Here is a 23,772-nt window from a genome sequence, read left to right on the forward strand (position 1 = left end):
TTCATAAGAAGTTTTCTAAGTTAAAAGAGAAGCAAAAAACTTATTCACCTGAGATCAGAAGTAAATGTCCAAAGAACATTTTAAAAAGATTTTTAAAGGATCTGGGCTTATTACTTTAGTAAGCTATAAAATGACATGGATTCTTGCAAAAAGAAAGGGAGGGAGGGAGAGAGAGATGTAAGAAAGAAAGGAAGGATGGAAGGAAGGAAGGACAGAAGGAAGGAAAGAGGGAAGAAACCACATTTAAGTAGAGAGATGGTAAATAAATTATTTCAATTATAGATATTTTATTAGAAAATTATGAGGAATACTAAAACAGATATTATAGAAAAAGTAGAAGGCCTTCAATTAAGCCACCAAACAACTGTCCATCATATGGAAGACCTGTATCAAAAATCAGTAGATTCAAAATATGAGAAATTACTTTTCGTTTAGCTTTAGATAAGCCATATGATACAAGAGACACTACCAAAGTACAACTTTAGACACATTTTGTTTGAAAGAACTTCCAAACTTAAGAAGAAATGTCAATATGTACCTTAAAAAAATCAAAATTTTAGCATGGATTATTTTTCATCTTTTACACAGCCAAAGAATTTCAGCTATATATTAAAATATTAGTCTCTGTCTCAATAGACAGCTCCAGCCATGTTAGGTTAAAAAGCTACACTTATTGGATTTTTAAAAGAAGAAACTGATATTCCTCTTATTGCTCTGCTCCATTATATGACATACATAGAGTAGATTTGTGAGGGGGCGAGTATATCTCAGTGATAGAGTGTGTGCCTAGCATGCACAAGGTCCTGGTTTCAATCCCCAGTGCCATCATCAAAAACAAACAAACATACAACTAAACCTAATTACCTCCCTCTCAAAAAATAGAATGAAAAAATGTTTGTGCTCAGCATTCTAAAGCTATGAAACGTAGCATGTATTAAATTGTTAAAACTGATAAGTATGTGCTTGAAAATAATAAAAATCCTAGACAGCTTGCAAAACTTCTGAAAAAATAGAAAACAATACATTTAAGAATCTTGTGTTCCTTGCTCAATGGTTGAGTAGAGGAAGAATTTCACAAAGATTTACTGTATTATTGACGCTGATTAAGAAAGTGTTTTTTTCAATATTCAATAATCAAAGATAAAAATGGCAGTGCTCATGTTTTCTCAATGGTATCTCAGTACAGGTAAACAACCATGGCCTCAAGTACCAAAGAAAGAGAAGTTTTACCTATGACCTAGTTACACAGGTACAGAAATTTATGTTGAAATTGAAAGTTCTTATAATTGTGGGAGCCCATGATTGGGTTAACAAATTGTAACAGATCCCAGCCGCTTATCTCCTTAAAGAAGACTTGCTTAGTAACTGCCTTGAAGTTTTAGCAATGACCCAGGTCCCTGGCTATAAACGCTGGGCGTGCCTGCTGTTAGTATTCTATCCCCAAAACAGCCTTGGGCTGGAATGGTAAAAAGCTGCAGACTCTGAGGTGAGAAGGCTGGGTAGCCAATGACGGGTAAGATCCCCTGAGGGGGGCAACCTAAGACAGGCACAGCCGCCTGAGTCCAAGTTGTTAAGCAGCTGATTCTCATACGTTCCGCCCTGATGAGCTGAAAGGCTCAACACCCACGAACATGATTCACCAAAAAGGGTCCTCTGACCTTGAGCCAAACACCAACAATAAACAAAGCCTTTGTACTCATTGTGATCCCATCCTATCCTTCCCTAAATCCCTGCATTCCTCCTTTGACTGTACTCAATAAATGTGGGAGATTGGAGAGGCTCGAGGCTCCCAACTCCCTCTCGCTCTCTTGAATATTCCACAGAGTCTTTAATAGTTATTCCGTCTCGGTGGGACTTCTGCTGGCCAGAACCCACAACTGGTGATGAATCTACAATAATATGATTTGATAATAAAGATTTTACACTTTTCCCTAACATGAATCAATGTACAGAATATTTTATTTACAATACAGAGTGTTGTAAAATTGGCTGCAAAAATAATCAGAAATAGTTGAACACTTTGTTGTTTTGATCGAGTTTAAACTTGTTGTTCAACTTATGCAATATCCTTAGGAAATGATGTTAATAACACTAAGTTGACACAAGAATTAGTGAATTTGCTTAATTAGCACAGATTTGAAACTGTTAAACTTTTGCTTCAAATTCAAAAAAAACATGAACAAGTTTTATCATTATAAATAAAAATAGTAAAAGAAAAAATTTTGGCACTTAATTCAGACATTGAAAAGTATAAGTTTCTTTGGAACAACTTAGTCATGTCAATCTACATTTTCAACCATAAATTGTTTGAAGTCTCAACTAAGATCAAATATTTTTGATGAAAATTTGGTGATCCAATCAAGATGTAAAAGACCTACTAGGTTTCAAGGAATTGGTTTAAAAAAGTAAAATAGATAAAGAAGTTTATACTGTATAGCACAGGGAAATATACTCAATAACTTATAGTAGCTCAAGGTAAAAAAGAATAAGAAAATGAATATATATATATATATATATATATATATATATATTCATGTATGACTGAAGAATTGTGCCGTATGCCAGAGATCGACATAACATTGTAAACTGACTATACCTCAATTTAAAAAAAAATTACAAAATTTATTTAATAAATATAAAGTGAACACATAGTTCCAAAAACTTGAAAAAGTTTTTTAAAAAAAGTTAAATATCTCAATCTTGTCATATTGTTTAAATGTTAGAATGATAATATCCTGGATATGTCAGATTAAATAAAATACATTAAAATTATATCTAGCCCTTTTTAACTCTTTTAAATGAGGGTACTAGAAATATTTAAATAACATATGTGTCTCAAATTATATTTCTATCACACAGTGCTATTCTACGCAAGAGTAACTAAAGATAAACATAATTAAGTTCTTGCAAGAGGAGCAAATGCTTTAGAACATCGCTATCAACTACTAAAAATTTACCCTGTAAGTTCACATTACAATAGCCCATCTCACTATCTGCACAACACACAGTGAACAAGTCTCAGCACCAGAATAAAAATTTGCCCAAGAAAGATTCCGTGTTTGCAGATGGATGGGTAAAAACATACAGAAGGAGGCAAACTTCAGTAGTATATTGGCTTAAAGTGTCTTTCATAAAAAACTAAAACATGAAAGACCCATACTCTAGGAAACTAGTTGCAGAATATAACAGAAATGAATTATAAAAACATAACAAGAGTAATAAAATTAGGTACTTAAAGTAAAGATACAAACTATACAACAGCAAAAAAAACTATATCTAAATTTTACATCTTTGCTGCAACAGGGATAAGCATCTCATATACTATACTAACGACATCATAAGGGTGGACTCACATGAAAAAATAGAACGGCAAAGCAAAAGTATAGTACTTTTAAAGTAAATGAATGGAGTTGCAAGTTGTTAGAGAACAGAAACAAGTCTTGTGCATTTTCATGCTTCCCTCAGAAGCCCAGGGGTGTACATATCACATAATACTAAAGTTACTTCTTTATAATTTACTAAGTGCAATATTTTAAATGTTTAAAGTTATTCATAATTTTAGACTTATCAAGAATAAAAAGTTAAAATAACACCTAAAGTGCCTAAAGAAGTTTTTTAAAAGTATATAAAACAGCATGAGAAATGTATCTTCAAAACAACATAGTACATAAGAATAGACATATACACCAATGAAACAGTACTGAAAGTCCAGACTTTAAGCCATAAATCTATTTTCAAGTGATTTTGATTAGGGTGCCAAGTTCATTCAATGGAGAAAGAAAGGTCTCCTCAACCAATTGTGCTGGAGCAACTGGATTTCCACACATAAAAGAATGAAGTTGACCCCTGCGTCACACCATATACAAAAGTTAACTCAACATGGATCAACAATCTACATATAAAAGCTAAAATCACAAAACTGTTATGCAAAAACACAGGGGTAAATCTTCATGATCGTGGATTGCCATTATCATGGCAGTAGCTCTTAGATATGACACCAAAGTACAAGCAACAAAAGAAAAAATAGATAAATTGGACTTCATCAAATGTAAAACTTTAAAATAAATAAATAAATAAAACTTTTGTACATCAAGATATTATCAATAAAGTAAAAAGTTAACCTACCTAATGGGTGAAAATATTTGTAAGCCATATATCTGATAAGGGTTTAACATCCAAAATATATAAAAAATTTGTATAACACAACAAAAAGACAAACAAGTTAATTTTAAAATGGGCAAAGGTCTGGAATAGACATTTCTTAAAAGGAGATATATAAATGACCAGAAAGCACATGAAAAAATGCCTAACATCATCAGCCATTAGAGAAATGCAAATGAAAATCACACTGAGACACCACTTTGTGCCTACTGGGGTAGCCATAATTATTTTAAAATTTTAATACTTTTTTTAAAACAAAATATAAGCACTGGCGAGGATATGAAGAAACTGTAGCTTGTTGGTGGTAATAAAAACAATACATACACTGTGGAAAATAGTTTGGTATTTTCTAAAAAAGATAAAAACAGAATTACTATATGACCCTCAAATTCCATTCCTAGATATATACACAAGATTTGAATAAAGTCTCTAAAAAATATTTATACACCAACATTCATTGCAAGCCTTATTCACAACAGCCAAAAAGTGAAAATAACCCGTGTTCATTAACAAATGAATGGATAAACAAAATATGATATATACATACAATAGACTGTTATTCAACTATGAAAATGAATGAAGTTCTGACACACATTCTACAACATGGATGGACCTGGAAAACATTATGTTAAGTGAAATAAGCAAGGCAAAAGGGACAAATGTTGTATGAGTCTCCACTTGTATGAAATATCTAAAATTAACAAATTCATAGAGACAGAAAGTAAATTTGAGGCTACCAGATTCAAGGGGAGGAGAGAACAGAGAGTTAATCTTCAAAATAACTCACTACCCCTACAAGCTAGGTAAAACAGATAATATAAAACAGCAAAAGGAAAACTGGCACTCTGTACCTCCACCAGGAATTGGAAACAATTTACAGGAAATGGACACAGCAATGTTTCTCCTGCATCAGGATCACCTGAGGGCTTGATAACCCACAATACCTCCTCTCGGTGTTACCCAAGAAGGCTACCCTTCTAACTAGTTCCCACAGGAGGCTGGCACTACTAGTGGTAGGGGACCACACTTTGAGAACCACTAGTAAAGGTAATTTACAGATAAATACAAGATAAATTAATAAAGAGTATGAATGAAATCTGTGGTGCCAAAACAACACAGTCTAAGAACATGGAGTTCTAATGCCTCCCTTAGTTTTAAGTTCAAGTGTCTAGGAACTAATGGCTTGTAAATAATGCTTCATAATTTGTCTTTTCCACCATTCTAGAGACTGCAAATTTGAAGTTACAGTTTGTGACAGGGATCTAATTTATACTGTATATTAAGAGCAAAGATGTGTTTTACATGATAAATAAGGAGAAAAGGCTGAAATCTTTTGTAGACATTGTAAAGCCTAATCAAAATTGTACTCTGGATAGATGGCCAACCCACCTTGGAAGTGAACCAAGAGAGTACTTAAAGCAAAGTCAAGATTTTTCTTAAGGAAAAAAAATTGAGTCAGCTATACTAAAAATATGGAGAATATAAATATTTCTATACTATAAGCATTGGAAGAAAGCTCTTGGAAAAGTTTTCAAAACTGTTATTATCAAGTACTCAATGAAACCAAAGAAAATCTTCAACCATGTTTCCATGAAATAACATATTTGGCACAGTGGAACCTGTGCAGAAATCCTCCCACTTTAATTAGTGCAAGATGAATCTGCTGGGAACTAAACAGAATATACTACAAAGGGAATTACTGGATATAAACTAACTTCTGTTCAACAGAGTTACATGCCCACATCCTCCAAAGTGGTTTTATATTGGAAAGATTTTTAAAAGATGGTGACATACAAGTATGAGGGAAAGAGCATAGAAGAATTCCAATCTTCAATAAAGACAGCTAATCTTCCTTGGTGAAATGGCTAATTCCAGGGCTAGAGCAGAGAATGCACAAGATGAGCCTGGGACATCCTGTGGTACTAGAAAGCCAGTCAATCCTCAAAAAGTGATGGGACAGAAGCCTTCTTGAAGGGGTTCCCTAGGGCCAAACTATAATAATTATAGCACAAAAATAATGATGGTAATAGATTGAATCCATAGAATAAGAATCTGTAAGTACATCTGATATAAGTAAAATAAAAATCCTCAAGGCTATTCTGATATAGATTTAAAAATTGAACACATACCTAAGAAGGAAAGCTTTTCTTTTTTTTTTTTTTTGATTGAATGTAGATTTATTCAGAGAGATACATTGAACGGCAAGAGAAAGGCCATGAGGTGTGGGGTTTGGGTGCTCAGATTAAAAGTAGGCACACACTCCATAGACAGATTGTGGGCTGTCTCCAAAGAGGGAGAGAGGGGGTGGCTGTGAAGGCGCCATGTTGCTGGTTTTTATGGGCTTGGTGGTGAAAGCTTTTCTTTATAGGAGATCCAACCAATAAATGCAGAAGGAATGACGGAAACAGAAAATCACCATTTGGCAAACACCACGGTAATAATATCATTTCAGGTAAGAATCATCAATGAAAATAAAAATTAGAGAGTATGATGTAAAATAAGATAATTACCTGGTCACAAAGTGTTTTCCTACAGAACACTTATTAATTACAAAGGAAAAGCACAACTACAGCAGACAAGCCCAATCGTATCACCTAAACCAAGTGAACAAGTTAGCATCACTGGTAATTGTACAAATCAGTAGCACGTGCCTCTTAGTAAGCTTAATAACGTCACTTGTAGAGTTCTCTTAACCAAAAATTTTTAACATTCATTGAATCATGGGGAAAAAACACAAATCCAAATTGTGGGGCATTCTATAAAATTACTGACCAGTACTCTTCAAAGTATAAGAGTCGTGAGAGACAAAGAAAGATTTTGGAATGGTTTCAGATTAAAGAAAACTAAGAGGGGACATGACAACTAAAATGCAACTGCATCAGATCCTGGACAGAGGGAGGACATTACTGAGACAACCGGTGAAAACTGAATACAGCCGGGAGACTAGGTAACAGTACTATATCAGTGTTAGTTTCCTGATTTTGATAACTACACTGTCACTGTGTAAGCTGTTAACATTTGGGGAACCTCGATGAAGACTACATGGGAAAACTTTGCAATATTTTGGTAGTTTTTTCCTGAGTTTGACAAAAAAATAAAAGTAAAACCACACACACACACACAAAAAAAAAAAACAAAGCTAATAAATCAGAATAAAATCTTGCTTTTATATCATATCAAGTTACTTCTGTACCTGTGAAGAAACTATTACTGTTGACCCAGAATTTCATTGGGATAATAAAAAAAAATGACATGTGCTAGGGCAGATACTCAAGTTAAGTAACTTAAACTACCATTGCTTCTTGCTAAAGGAACGAGAAAAAGAGAAGCCAAGAAAATCAGAAAAAATCTTATATAATTTCTGCCAACATTTTTATGATAGTTTTCAACTGGCTGCAGTATTACCCCCTTAATGACAGTTGAAGATGTTTTGTGAGTCAGTAACTATACACGACTGTAGCACAATGGCATCACAGTGGGGTAGGGGACCAGAAAAGCACGGGGCTCTCTCACCAATGGGTTGTCTTGTCCAAAACAAATAATGGCACCCTGACTGACACACACCCCTAGAGGAAGGTGGAGAAGTTGATCGTGGGCAACAGTGAAGAGCTCGTTTGTTACCACTGTCCCAGGTCAGTCTGAGAGGCCCAGATCTGCAGAAAATCCTGCTCAGGAAGGGCCAAGGGCTTGCCATCAGTCACACGCCCCTGCAGGCAATCAGCTGTGACTTTAAACTGAGCTCTCCTGTGCTCCTTGAAGTACGAGGAGGGAAAATGTAAAGCAGAAGACTTTCCTAGCTACAGCAGGTAAGACACTTTCTCAGCACTCATGAGTGGGTAGCATGTACACCAAGATACTCACTGCAGCATTTTTTATACTAAAAAGCACTGGGAACAAGTTAAACATCCAGTAGGTAAGCTATAACATAACTCACCACTGTGCCAGGAGAGCTGGGGTAGGTTTAGCAGCTCTCTTGTTAGTAAACACTAAGTCACAGGCTGCAGATGTGCTGAATTTCTATCAGAACAAAGAATTTTCATCTCTAAAGGACTCACCTTTCAGATAAGGTTGCATGAGCATATCTGTAGCGCTCAGTTCCTGGAGGTACAGCTCCTGAGTCACAGGGCATCGGCACCTTATTTCAACAGATAATCCAAAAAAGGCTGCATAAATGTACAACTCCCAGCAATGGGGAGAAGGGAGTGAAAGACCACAGAGTAGGACAGGTCCCTCCTGTCACAGGTCACGCTTAATAAGGGACGAGAGCACAACTACAGCTTTTGTAACTAAAACACATCAGGAAAGCTGTGAGCCTGCCCCAAGTTGGTGTTAAGGAGCAATTACAGAAAATACAAAACTGTGGGAGCACAAACTTGGGTTAACAAATTTTGATATTGTAATGATTGTTTAACGAAATCATATTCTCACATTTATGTAAACACATAAGAAATATATAATCAAAACCCATGCTTTCTGTGTTTGTCATTATACTGCTCCTTCAAAGCAAAATGTCCAAAGCACAAAAGACTGAACTCTCAGTGGCAGTCACCGCCTTAGCTGCGGGACTTTGCTCAGCTGCCTTGAAGCTGCTGTGCGAGCAGGGACCAGCTATGAACTGTCTCCTCGCCGTGAAAAGCAGAGACATGCTTTGCTCACTTTGTTTAGTTCAAGGTCACAGACTCAGGGCTGCTTCTGCTTATGGAAAACCATAGCTCATCCCTCGCCCTAACCGGCAGGACGTGCTTGGCTTACCAGGCGCAGGTGGATAGTGTAGGTCACTCCTGCTCACAGAAAACTGACCTAGCCCTCAGCTGGGGGCAGCTGGGCTGCTTCGCGTGCTTAGGTGATTTCTGATTATAGTATGAAGACTCTGTGGTGGCCTGGGGTTTCATTATCAATTATTCAGAACACTGTAACCTTGCTCATGATTGTTTGAGGCTTAAAATAACCATTTGTATTATCAATATTGTAACCTTCTAAGTATAAATTAAGATTATAATGTTTTTGTTTTTCATGAACTGAAACTGCCGACCGGCATCCCTGCACATACACCATACCCCTTACACATTCCTATGATGTATTTCACTTTGATTTATTTTTTGACTATTCTCAATAAATATAAGAGCTTTGCAACAGCTTGGGAGTTGGTCGCTGGCTCCCTCTCACTCTCTTTACTTGATAAAGTCTTGAGAAAATTCACTCTTCTACAGTGGGACTTTTGCTGGAGAAAACCCATGACAAACAGAACTCACACAAAAATATAGTGATCAAGAAAAAAATGAAATTTTCATGGCTGTACTCACTCAGTTCAGTCTAGTAAGAAAGCTAACCTCACATAGTCCTTTTATATTATCTTTTGTTTAATTTGTAAATTATTTTTTATGTAAAGACTGAAGCAATGAACAGGTGGTGTTGTTGTTGTTTTGACAAATTAGAAATTTGTTGCAACGTAAGTCACCAAATCATGGGGGAGGGTACAGCTCAAGTAGTAAAGTGCAACCCCCAGTACCGCCTCTAAAAGTGAGGAAACCTAGTTACCTCTTCCCACCAAAATAAAAAATACTTATGTAAACCAATAATAAATAAATAAATTTTTAAAAAATCATCAGATCATCCATCTTCTCCCTCACCAATCTGAAATGCTGCCTGCGATAAATACCTATGTATATTGGGGTCTCTTTTTCAGTACTTTACTCAATTCATCCTAAAGTGTTGTTGTTGTTGTTGTTGTTGTTGTTTTGACAGGAAAGTAGGATTTATTGGTGGTTGTGTGGAAGGAGGGGACAGCACCAAGGCTGTCATGAGTGCAGGGCCTGCCATTTGTCCAGGGGGCCACGATTTGGGATGTAGTTGACCCCGCAGCCATCCGGGATGAGCCACTTTTCTGCCACCATGTTTTCAAATTCATTTGTGTTAAACTTGGTAAATCCCTACTTCTTTGAGATGTGGATCTTCTGGTGACCAGGGAACTTGAACTTGGCCCTGTGCACGGCCTCAATCACATGCTCCTTGTTCTGCAGCTTGGTGCCAATGGACATGATGACTTGGCCAATGTGGACCCTGGCCACCATGCCCTGGGGCTTTCCAAAGTCACCCCGCATACCTGTCTGGAGCCTTCAGAGGAAAGCTGTTCATATTCATCTGACACCATTTGGCCACAGAGTGGGAACTCATCCACTTTTGCCTTCTTCCACCCCAGGTCAAAGATGCGGATCTTAGCATCAGGGACACCTCAGCAGAAGCATGGCTTTGGGTGTGGCTTGTTCTTACAGCACTGGTAACACCAGGCGGGGTGGCGGCCCATGGTGACACCAGGATATTCAGTGGCGCACAGAAGGGAAAGAGCTAAAGTGTTTTATTTACTATCATTTCATGTTACTTTTTTATATCAGAAATAGTCCTTTTTAAGATTGAAAAGCACACCTAGAGGCTTCAGAATGCAAAGCTTCTTAAAGGACTAATCCAGAAAATAAAGTCTGGAATTCTATTATTTCTGTTGAAAAAGAAGTTGGCATGATTTCTCTCTCCTTTTTTTCATCAAATGCAACATGGATACAGCAGGGAGGCCAGGAGCTTGGAAACACCTAGATTAGCATCAGGACCCTGCGCTGGTTGCATGATCCTGGGCAATTACTTAAATTTTCTGATCTTTCATTGTTTTCACCTATAAACAAAGTCCAAACATCTGCACATTGTTTCCTTTTTCCCATTTATATCCCCTTCTCTCTTTTTCTAAGTATAGGTAATCACATTTCAAGTGGATACACATTTTAAAGAAATTATCCTGCAGGAAAAAAAAAAGTGAGAATGTTCTCAATGTACTATTCTGAAAAGATTTCTAAGATATACTGTGATTTTTTTTAAGTCTATATACTATGTTCTATTTTTCCATATAATGGGAGAAAAATGCCACTATACATTTATATCTGTGTGTGTGTATGCAAAAAATAGTCGGGAAAATTATTTTTAAGTTTATATAAAAATATTTCCTTTTTAACAATTTCAGACATGTCAAAAAGGTAAAAAGATTGACACTATCTGGATTAAAAAAAAAAAAAACAGAAAAACTGAGGCCCCGGAAAAAAATAACCATGCTAATCAGAAAATGAATGATTTGAGTGAGTTCCACATATCAAAGGCTGACTCAAATGAGGTGCTTTTTCACATTATATGAAAATGAATGTCTCTGTTTGACATTATGGTCAAATCCAGAAAAGTTTTTTCTTTGTTTTTCTATAATATTTCACTTTACTCTGTTCTAATTCTCCAGATTACCTATCTACCTTCAATCTACTCTTTGGTTTGTAAATAAAGTCTTTATTCTTAAAAATTTAGATCATTTTAAAATAAATTAAATTGATGAAATTATATATATCATTTACATAATCTATATTCATATGTAGCACATATTTTAGAAATAATAAACTACAACACAATGGAAAAGAAGGGTGGAAAGGAAAGTAGCGAAGACTTTTAATGTGAACTAGGCATCTTCTATTTTGTTGTACAAGCAATAGGGAGCCACTGAAAGTTTTGACAAGAATGGGACATAATATGAAGAAAGTAATGTTTTTGAAGAATGAGTGTAATCACAAAAACTAGATTATTCATAATAGCCAAAAATTGGAGAAAATCAAAATGACCATCAACTGAAGAATGAATAAACAAAATGTGGTATCAGCATACAATGGAATATTACTCAGACCTAAAAGAATGAAGTACTGATACACAATACAACATAGAAGAAACTTGAATATTATGCTAAGTGAAAAAGGCCAAATATAAAAGGCCATATATTGTATGATTCCACTTATATGAAACGTCCAAAATAGGCAAATTCATAGAAATAGGAAGTAGATTTGTGGTTGCCAGGGAACTGGGAAGAGGAGAGATGGGAAGGGACTGTTAATGGGCTTGGGGTTTCTTCCTGAGGTGATGAGAATGATAAAGCATTCAATAGTAGTGATGGGTGCAAAACTTCATGGATAAACTAAACCCCACTAAAATGTATACTCTGAAAGGGTAAATTTTCTGGCATGTGAATTATATCTCAACAACACAGAAAAGGTGTGTGTGTGTGTGTGTGTGTGTGTGTGTGTTTGTGTGTGTGTGTGTGTGTGTGTAAAATACTACAGGTAAGAAAAATAGAAAGCAACCATATTGGTTTAGCAATGAATACGTAAAGGCCATCAGGGCTTCTATTGTTAAGCCCATCTAGGGAGCACCATTCAGATAACCAGACTCCACAGAGGACCTCTCACAGGGTCCCCATGGTGGAATATAGCCTGGGACTCTGAATGAGTAAGTGTAAGCAAAGGGGCAAAAGGACTGTCAATAACAATAAATATATGAATATGAGGAGCAAGGAAATAAGACAAAAATAAATCTCTTTTCTCTTTAATTGAAAATGAAACATTCACAAAGAGGAAATTCAACAGAATTCAATACTTACCATCTTTGGATTAAGAAATAAAGGCAATCTGTAGTCTCTTACCCAGTCTTTTTCAAATTTTCAACAATAAGCTTACCTGTATAAGGAGGAAAATATATAAAAATGTATTTGTCTTTATTAACAAAGTATTTTATATCTCAACCATTGAAACCATTCTGAAATACGCAAGCCCTAACCTATTAGAGAGTCAAGCATTGTTAAAGCAAATTTCTTGTGGAATCCATACACTACTGTCTTAATGGGAAAAGTAAAGTTCATAACCTACATCTTCACTGTCCAATATACCAGCCAAAAGCTAGTAAGCACTTGACATGTGGCTAAGTCTACACTGAGACATGGTGTAAGTATAAAATATACTCCAGATCTCGGAGTACTAGAAAAAGAATCTAAAATATCTCCTTAATAAGTTTTCATAGTTTCATATTGATTACATGTTGAAATAATAATATTGTGATATATTAAATAAAATATATTAAAAATTAATGTCACCTGTTTCTCTTGCCTTAAGTAACAGGAGAACAGCCTCAGACAGCAATGATGTGAAATTTTTTAGGAGCTTGAAACTCCCAGCTGAAAGCCGCCGCTGTTGCTGGGCCTCACACAGACAGCAAACAGAGCAGTGGGCCAGGGAGCCACACACGCACACGTGTGGGGCAGGACAGCCAACTCCGACAGGTGGTGAACAATGCCCAGGCAAAGTAGAAGTCAGGGGTAGTCCTCAGTAGTGGCCAGAAAGCTTCACGGAGAATCATTTTACCCCCACACTGAAGGGATAAGCCTAAGACCTAAAAAGGAAATTATTTCTCTAAGAATGAGGGGGTCTGGAGAAAACCCCAAAATTAAGAATACTGTCTCCATAACCATTTTTTCTCACTTAAATACCAGAAAATGCTAACTAATCTACAATAACAACAACAACAACAACAACAACAACAAAATTGCTTGGGGTGAAGGAACTGACTCTTTTGAGGCTGATGGAAATGTCTTCATTGTGGTAGTGTTTCCATGAATACAATTGTCAAAACTTATCAAATGAAACCCTACATGGGTGCAGTTTACTGTATATATTATATCTCAATAAAGCTGATTGCAAATAATTAGGAAACAAACAAAAGCAATCACCATTTGCCCTGTGGTGGTCACAATGTAGCTGTCATTCCCTGGGCATGTGCAAATTTGGTCACTGACAGTTTATATCATTGTAACTTTTGCTGAATTATGTGTACTTGGGGTACACACATGTCACATTTATGACCCAATTTTTAATATCCTCTAAAAGATTACACTATGATTCAGCATTAAAAAAAAAAAATTGATGCTTGCAAAAAAGCACAGAAAGGCAGCAGTGGGGACTAAGTTTGTTATTCATGAAGCAAATATTTGTGATTAGATGAATGAACACAGTTCTATTTTTGTTTTGTTTTATTTTTGGGGGTTTTTTTTTGGACAAAGCAATATCCAAGTACTTATAATGCACTCTATCATACTTTAAGCCAGCATTTTTCTTCCTTATTGACAAATAAAATAACAATTTGTCTTATAATTGATCATGTGGTGGGCAGAATTCTAAGATGGCTCCCAAGATTTTAACACCCTGGTTTACACACCTTCTCAAAGTTATTCAACCAAATAGTAATCTAAATGCTGCTGTGAAAGGATTCTATCAATGTAATTAAAATCCCTAATAAGCTGACTTTAAATTACTGAGATTACTGTAGGTTGGCCTGACCTAAAAAATCAGTTCTTATGAGAACACTGTCTTTAAATAGCAAACAGCCATGCTGTGAACTGTGCATACAGAAGGCCATGTGGGAAACTAAGCGTGGCCTCCAGGAGCCTCTAGGGGAGTGTCTGTTACTCCCAGCCAGCAAGCAAACAGGAATGCCATTCCTACAAAGGCAAAGAATTGAATTCTGTGAACTACCAAGTGAGACTGGGAGAGGACTGTGAGCCTCAGATGAGTTCGCAGCACTGGCTGACACTTTGATTTCTGTCTGGTAAGACTCAGAAGACAGGACCCTGCTAACCACGCCCAGACTCCTGATGGACAGTGACTGTGAGGTGAGCTGCTAAAGCAGCAATGGAAAACTAACACAGAAGGCTTCTTAGATTTGAGGAAATATGGTTTATATTATTTCTCTTAAAGGCTGCTGATATGCTCCATCATCAGTACAATTTCTTACATTTCACATTATTATGAGTGATGTGATTCAATTTCACAAGGCAGCAGGATTAGGTAATACTACTCTCAAAATTTTACAGGTAAAAAACTTTAGAACACATAACAATTTGTTTCCTCCAGCAACTGGGCATACGATTTAGCATATTTGCCTCTGTCTTTCTAAACCAATATCATTCCAAAAATAAATAAATAAGTAAAAATCTTAGTCCTTATCCATTTCAAAAGGAATGAAAATAAAGTTGAATGTGTGGTAAGAAAAGCTAATTTTGAGATCTAGCAAGGCCATATAATTTGAGGCAATCATCTAGTTTCTAAGAACTTCAGGGAACTCAGCTATTAAAAGAAGGACTAGTGGAAATTTAAATCAAGTCTGGAGCCTAATTCATAGCAGAAAAATATACAGACATATATACAGACACAAATGGATAATGACATGCTCTGCCAACCTTATAGAGTGTATAATTAAATGCCATTGCAAATGGCCTGCACTTCAATAGACCTTGTGTGCCAGACACTCATCTATAAATGATATATGAAGTGTACAGACAAGGACTACCATATAGAATAGTGGTGAGGGTTTCCAGCCACAGCCCCAGACCTCCTGGCTGCAGCCCCGGGCCCACCACTGACTGAAGGTGAGGTCTTCGGCATGTCTAGCCCCCCTGTGCCAAACCTTCAGCTGTAAGACAGGGACATGGACAATATTTATCTCCGAGGGCTGTGGTGAGGATTGAATGAGTTAACACATACAAAGCACACAGAAGAGTGCCGGGCACATATTAAGCACTCAAACGCTGACATCAATATTGTTTTCATAATAGTGCCATATTAATATTCACTTCTAAGAAAGACAAACTGTGCATCTATAGAGGATACTAACGGACTGTCCCCCTGGGATGGCTTTTACTTTTATTGTATGAATTTGCCAGGGCACTGTTAAAATTGGTTACTGTGTTTTTTTTTACCTTAGTGAAATGTTTATGAGTTCAAGTACTGTATCTATTTCTGTGTTAAAAATGTAATTGAAACTTACATGGAAACATTAGACACTGACATTCTAGGGCTTTGCTATGCAAAATAGTTTTGAGGACCACCAATTCAGCATCCCCCAGCTGCCTGTTAAAAATGAAAAATCCCAGAAGACAGTATATTTGGCCAATATACTTTATGTTTCTTTTCCATGGGAGGGATAGTGTCTCAGGCTTTTCTCTTCTTTTAATAGTCAGTACTTCCTTTTCTGTGCCTGTAAGGCTCCTGGATGCTATTCAGTCTTTTTTATAGCAGGTGCAATATTATTTTTCAAAATATTTCAAAAATCAAATAACATTATCTAGGCCATAGAAGCCTTTTACAAATGTACTTTTATGCAAATCAGATACTAGGAGGCAATATTCAAATCCAAATAAATGTTGCTTTAAAGCTCATGTTGTTGCTTTATAACCCAAAACAGTGCAAGCTAAGAAGCAGGAGTAGGTAACCAATGCAACATGAAAAATTGATGTCTAAAATTGGGTATTGCTAATTAAGGTTACAAGTTCAAAGCCTTAATTTTTATACACAAGTACTTGAACTTCTGAAATAAGTGGTTTGCATCACCTCATTAGTACAGTACATTGGTTCTCAAATTTTGGGCCCCCAATCATCAGTATCACTTGTGAAAACGTAAGATTTATACTCCTGGGTCTCTCCCTAGACCTGCTGAATCAAATACCAGGATTGGGGACCAGCATCTATGGTCCTACAAGCCCCCAGATGATCCTGATGCTTGCTAAATTGTGGGAACTACTGGAATAGTGGTTCAGGCACAGTACAATTATGCTGAGTTTTTCATCACTAGTTTGAATGCAATTCTGCCTGGTCAAGTATGAAAATGTATGAATGTTGGAAGTAGGACACAAAAATAAGGAAACCCAACATGTATGCCTGCAAATAAGTGCATCTATGACCAATTATAAAGAATTATGTGATTTAAAGCTGATGTAATTCAAAGTTACTGCACATTTACTTGATTGTCTACTATGTATGTTTGCAGAATTATTTATAAATTTTCTATAACCTTAAACTTTTTACAAAACTGTAAGTATGCAAGCTTACAAGGTAGAAATAAAACCTGTTTGCCTGGTTGATGGCGGTGGGGGGGGATAAAGATAGATAATGTGAAAAAACAGTAAGGTGCCTAAGACAGGATCCTTAGGTCTTGACAGGATTATCTGACTCCCTGTACACCAACCATAAATTCCTATTTACCACAATTTATTTCATTCAGGCATTTTCTTTTTTTTTTTAATTGAGTTATAGTTAGTTTACAATGTTGTGTCAATTTCCAATGTAGAGCACAATTTTTCAGTTATACATGAACATACATATATTCATTGTCACATTCTTTTTCACTGTGAGCTATTCAGGCACTTTTAATCTTTAATAGACCATCATTCAGCACACTGCTTTTAGTGTCTGCATGTAACTTTTGATAAAATTTTACAAAGGCTTTGAATTATAATTCTGGAAGGAGCAAAGTTCAAATGTATATAACTACAGTTAGAAATACAGTATTTAAAACACAACCAAGAGGAAAGAGAAAATCTTCTATGAGACATTTTTAAAGACCAATATTCAGGTTTAGCTCTTTTTAAGGTAACAAAATAAAATTCAAAACTATTTAAATCTCCTAAAGAACAAATAAAAATAACAGGGCACAGACGTCAAAACTATGTTCTCACTGTATTTATTAAATCTAAAACAACTATAAATAAACTAATTAAGGAATAGTCCCATACAAAGTATGCGGAGGAAGGAAAAATGAATTTTATTCTAATGACAAACACTATCTCAGCAAACAAAAATTGTTTAAAAAACCACATAAGGAAAACACTCTGCTTGTATCCACTGACTTACTGTATATCTTAGAGACTAACGAGTGCTGCTTCCCAAATTTTCTGCTACCCATTCCCAGCATGACAAACCGTACATTTCCAAATCTAAATAATATATTTCTGAGGCTTGTCTCCTAAATAAGAATCTCTTTCAAAAGATTTAACTCTAATGACAAAACACATTTTACAGATAGAAAATAATTATTTATAAACATCACTTTGCTCCCTAAGCCTTTAGATTTGACTTACACAGGCTTCTTCTACTGCTAAAGATGTATCTGGGATGCCTGTCCTGATGGTGATACCAAGGGCAAGACTGAATTTAATTTAAAAAATGCAAATTACTGCAAGTTGGTTAAATTACAGGTTTAAATTTCATAATTATTTTGTATAAGAAAATAAACGTGGAAACTGCTTTTCAAGAGTCTGTCAATCTTCTAATATCTGTATAGGATGAAATCTGATTATTTTCCCCTCCTATTTCAGTACTACAATTTTCAATATAAAACTTTTCACTAAAGGGGGAGGGCATAGCTCAATGATAGAGTGTGTGCTTAGCATGCACAAGTTCCTGGGTTCAATCATCAGTACCTCCTTAAATAAATGAATAAATGAATAAATAAATAAATTTAATTATCTCCCCCAAAATAAATAAATAAAAACACAAATTAAAAAAAAAAAACCTCCTCCACTGAAACTTAAGAGGCAGCAGCACGGTGACTAAAAGCATAGACCACAGTCAGATGGATCTGGATTTGAATCCTAGTTCTGTGAATTCAAATTCCTAGCTATACATTCTTGGAAAGTTCTCTGAATCAGTTCTTCTCCCATAAAACAGGCTTCTTAGTATCTATTTCATAGGGACTGCTGTGAGAAATAAATAACGTATGTAAATATCCTTAGCAGAGGGTCTGATATATTGCAAACATTCAATAAGTGGTAACAATGATAATCAAAACAAATAATGATCAAATTATTAATTTATCAAATGATCAAATCTACACTTTTATCCGGTAGATTCTCAGCCCTCTCCTAGTTAATTCTTTATAAATAAATAGGGGCAGCTCTGAGGTATAAAATCAATCATCAAAAGAAATAGACGTAGCAGGCACCTTCCTCACCCTTGTTCTCTCCCATGTTTCAACAGCCTTAGTCATTATCCAAACTTGAGAATAAAGACCTGCTCACACTGGGCAGAGGAGATCAGAGGCCATATTTAACACCTGTACTTAATGATAGCGCACCCACGGTGTAAGGCTGATACCATATACTCATTTTTCCAACACATTCAACATGAGAATGGGGACTTAGGTGGAAAAGAAATCAACCAAAAGCATCTTTCAGGAAGTACCTGTTGGATCAAAAGTCTCATTGCTGAGTCAAGAAGAAGAAGGTCACCTTAATGCATCACATGTACCAAAAGAATAGGCTGTTTTATACTTTCTAGAAATGAAGGGAAAAGTTCACATGAAATCTCTATCAACTTTTGTGACTGTCTTCTAATTCATTTAATAAATATTTTTTGAACACCTTTGGACTGACACTACACTAAGCACTTGGATACAAAGATGACAAGATAATAATATTCTCCTCTCGCAGAGCCTATTAGAAAATCGTTCCCTTTTTTTTCTCTCTCATTCATTGGTTGACTTACTATATGCCACTATGTGGCAGCAAATGTTAGGCATTTAGGGGAGGAGAGATTCACTAAAAAGATAAATAAGATAGAACCATTGTCCTCAAAGAACTGACAGGCTAGTAGAAGAGAAAAATACAAATACCTATGTTAAGTGCTATGAAAGCCACATAGATACTGTGCATAATCAGGAGGAAAAACAACTAACTCTACTCACATTAACCAGGAAAGGCTTTCTAAAGAAGATGGTATTTAAATAGAGTCTTAAGGGATAAATGATTCACAGGTGAAAGGAAAACAGTACTCCAGACAGAGGAAATAGCCAGGTGCAGACACATACATGAAACTATATACATGCACATACACACACACACACACACACATAAACTGCATTAAATATATACATGTTACATACAAATGGAGATACAGTCAGTTTTTAGATGGAATCAGACAGTCATTTGAATTACAACACAGAAAATGATGCAATTGACTACTTTTCCAATTCTCCCAAAGATGGTACACAGCTAATAATATATATATAAGGGAAAAGTTAGCTCCTTCCAATTCCAGCCTTAGAGCATTAGCACTTAAATCTCTCCCTGAAATAAAGGGAGGTTTGAATGCTAGGTTAAATCTGGACTAGAAAAGGCTCTCCCTTAAGCAAAGTATCAATTCGGGTAGGAAAATAAAGGAAAATAGCAAGGGGATCAAATTAGAAGCTCCTTAAATGGACAGGGTTCAATTTTAAACAGTAGGAAAAAAATTAATTCCTCAGTGAGTAATAAAACTTGAAGGAAGAAAGGGAAATCAGACATGATGCAAGGTTTCTCCCAATGATCATTCTATTAACACTGACACTTGCTTTTTCCATTAGTGTGTACTTGACTTTACACATATTTACATATCATGGTGCTCACATTCTGTAAGCCCCCTAACTCTTGCTATACATTCACGTGAGTAGTTTGCCATTTAAAAAAATTAATTCAGGCAGATGGGGTGAATAAATATTTTTTAAATTGTATAAAAATTAGTAAAATCTTCCTGGAAACCCTTCCTAGCTTCTGAATAACAAGTATAAATACTTTTACTTTTTGAGTAATTGCCTTATCATCTTAAAAAAAAATCATGAAATCTGTTAATTTTCCTTTATGTCTATGTTTTAAAATGTGGGTTAGAGGCTTATCCATGTCTATGCTTTATCTTTATCAATAATCAGTATTTACACACAATCTAACTGGTAAAGTACCTTATACTACAAAGGAAGGAATCAAATGAGAAACAGAGAATTTAATGATGGAGCAAGTTTTCCCAAACTTGGTATCTTTGACCTTTTGGACCAGATCATCCTTCATCATGGGGTGCTGTCCTGTACAAGGTTTACACCTGGCCCCTACCAACTAGACACCAGCAGCACCCTCTCACACAACTCTCCCCTACTTGTGACCATCAGAAACATCTGCAGATGTTGCCAAATTCCCCCCTAAGGCCACTGCTGCATGCGGGCAGCGTGCTACGCTGCTCGGTGGTTATCTCACTTCACCTAACAACATAGTGTCCATGAAATAGTTGTTATTTCCCCAGCTCAACAAATAAAGAAACTAAGGCCAAGAAAATTAAACAACTTGCCAAGAGTCACATAACCAAGTGTGGCAGCCCGTACCGAACCCACACAACGGGGCTTCAGTCCCTGCTCTAGTCACCGTTCTGTTGTCTCTTATTAATGCATCAGCCTTTTTCATGTGACACTTGAAAAGTATTATTTTGAATCTTATCTGAAAATAAAAAAATAAAATTATCCACACAAGAGGAATTTAAATTAAAAGACTCCCAACCTCAATTCAGGATAAACTAACAAGTATTTTTTAAGCACTGACTGTATGTATGCCCAGTACCAACTTTAGGAACTAGAGTGATTCAAAGAAAAAAAACTACATTTATTAAGGATTTGGCTCAAGACCTTTTCCACACATTACCTCTCTGAAGTCTCACAACATCCCTGTGAGGTAGGTATTAATATCGTCGGTGGATGTAGACAGTGTACCAGGTTCTTGTCCCATCCCAGAAAGAATTCTGAGATAAGATGTAGTGGTTAAAAAGGTAAAGTGAGAATTTATTAAGGGATGGATTGTACACTCTCAAGAGGAGAGCTAGCAGGCTCAGATGAGCAGCTGCCCTGTGTTTCTCTGGCAAGTTAGTTACATAGGGTGTAAAAGTGAATGGGTGGATTATTCATTGGGGAAGGAAGGGTTTGGGGTCAGATTCGCTGATTATCATCCCAAATCCACATTCCCAAAGAGAAAAGGGATTTTTGTCCTTATTTAGTCTGGATCGGAAGTGTCATGGCATCAGTTCATGATGGATACTTCTAATCTGCAAGGCTAATATTAATGAAATGAGGGCATAATGAGAAAAAGTTTCATTCAGACACTGGAAATTCCTGCCTTTTCTCACCTTTCTTTATTGGTCTCCAGGCCACTGATCACCCCTAAATGTGTGACCACTTATGAGCTCAAAGATTCCTGCTTTTCTTTCTCTGCCCATGGACCCCTGGTGCTTACATGATATGTGGTTTCCTGCATTTGGCCTGTGCCCCTGCTTTCTGCCCAATTGCTGCCATTTGGTCTGTGTTCCCCTTTCTCTGCTTATATCTAGTTGTCTGCCTGCTCTAACATTACCTTTTTTCAAATGAAGAAGCAAAGGCTCAGAATAGAAAGGTAGCCCCTGACCTAAGAAGTCTTACAATTCAATTGAAGAGACACACACACACACAAAATGTTTTTTTAAAGACACAGAATAAGTTAAGTATCTCAGTTAACAACACACAGAGGGTGAGAAATACAAATGAGCAGAAGGAAAGTATGAAGGAGGATTAATAAAATGGCCACACTTAGGCTAACAGATTGCTTATTCTTATGCTCACCCTTAAAAAGGTCAACTGACATGACTGACCGGTTGCTATTCATGGTTACAGGCCCACTGTTGAAACTGAAGCTATTGATCTTACTGTTTCTACTTTATTCCAGCCATTGAAAGTCATCATCATGCTGGGTCTCTGAGTCCTTCTCCAAGAAGAAGGTCTGGTCACAGAACTGTCACCTAATAAAATACCCTGAATTACCAAGAAGACCACACCTTGAGATAAAGCGATCTAACCACTACCCTCCATAGAACGGATCACCTGAAGGCATCATAACACCATTCTGAGTTTTCTGATGAGAAAATGATTGTGTTGATGGTTATCAATGCTTTATTGTTTGAACTATGGCTCTAGAACCACCCCCACCCACTCCATCCCCAAGGTGGGTACACAGTTTGGAAGGCACTAGCCTGCTGTGAATCCCCTTTTCCTGACAAAGCTATAAAGCTGCCTCTTTTCTTCTAAGCTCCAAGACCCAGTCTCTGAATTCTTTGGCTTGTCAGGGAGCGGGGGCCAATGTTTTGGCAACAAGCATACAGTTAGATTAGTCAGGGAATACTTCTTAAAAAGGGTTTCTAGTATCCTCTCTTAGGAAAGGAAATGCATGAGCAAATTGTAAGAAACTGAGGAGGAGAAACACATCTGAAAACAAGAAGAAACAGAAGCGTGGGTACTGAAATGTAAGCTTTGTGATAGCCAATGCAAGCAGCAACTCAGGGAAATGATGAGGAGTGATACGTGCCTTAAAATTCAGATGGAACAGTAGCTGGAGATGAGACTAGCTCTGTGCTTTTAGGGTGCTCCTGCCACAAACACTCTCAGGCATAACTACAGGAATGAACAAAAAAGAGGTGAAGGTGAAGACTAATGGTTGGTAGTGGAAGCTTAGACATATGGAGTCAAACACCAAAATTCATAAGATGGGTGATGGGTCATCTACTTTGCTTTATGTATTTTGTCTCCCCTAAGCAGAATGTAAGTTTCCAGAGGGCAGGGGGCTTTATGTCCTGTTCAGTTAGATCAATGCCTGTCACAGTAGGTGCTCAGTAAATGTCTGCTGCTGAATAAAGGCAGTTTTCAAAACAGTTCACCTATTCAGAAACTAAGGCCACAAATGTATTCAGCATTCAAAAAACAAAAAAACCAACAAACAACAACAACAAAAAACCCAGCAAGCACACACACAGAAATAAGAAGACTATTGTCCTATTCATCGTTATTACAACAACTAACATTTACTGGGCACTAACTCTGAGAAGACACTGTGATCCATTATCTCAATCCTCTTAGCAGCCCTGTGACAGAAGTAGGTAGTATTATTATGATCCCAGGTTTACAAGTTCAGACAAAGAATAAATAACATGCCCAAGGTCACAAAGCAGCGCAGCTGGAGGAAGCTGGGTCTGTCAACTCCAAGGCTTGCCTCTCAATTACTACGTCACATACACAGAACTACAAGTATACTTCTTAGGCAAAGCTAGGGAAAAGTGGCCAATGAGGAAAGAAAACAGCAAAACAAAACAAAATAGAAACTCCAATGTAGTCAAAAAC

General features: G+C 36.5%; 1 pseudogene; it reads right to left on the bottom strand.

The window, feature by feature from the left end:
• Positions 1-2,524: 2,524 nt before the first annotated feature.
• Positions 2,525-23,772, bottom strand: part of LOC141577427 (large ribosomal subunit protein uL16-like) — a 34,472-nt pseudogene continuing 13,224 nt past the window's right edge.

The sequence above is a fragment of the Camelus bactrianus genome, chromosome 4 (genome assembly GCF_048773025.1).
Source record: "Camelus bactrianus isolate YW-2024 breed Bactrian camel chromosome 4, ASM4877302v1, whole genome shotgun sequence".
NCBI classification, from domain to species: domain Eukaryota; kingdom Metazoa; phylum Chordata; class Mammalia; order Artiodactyla; family Camelidae; genus Camelus; species Camelus bactrianus.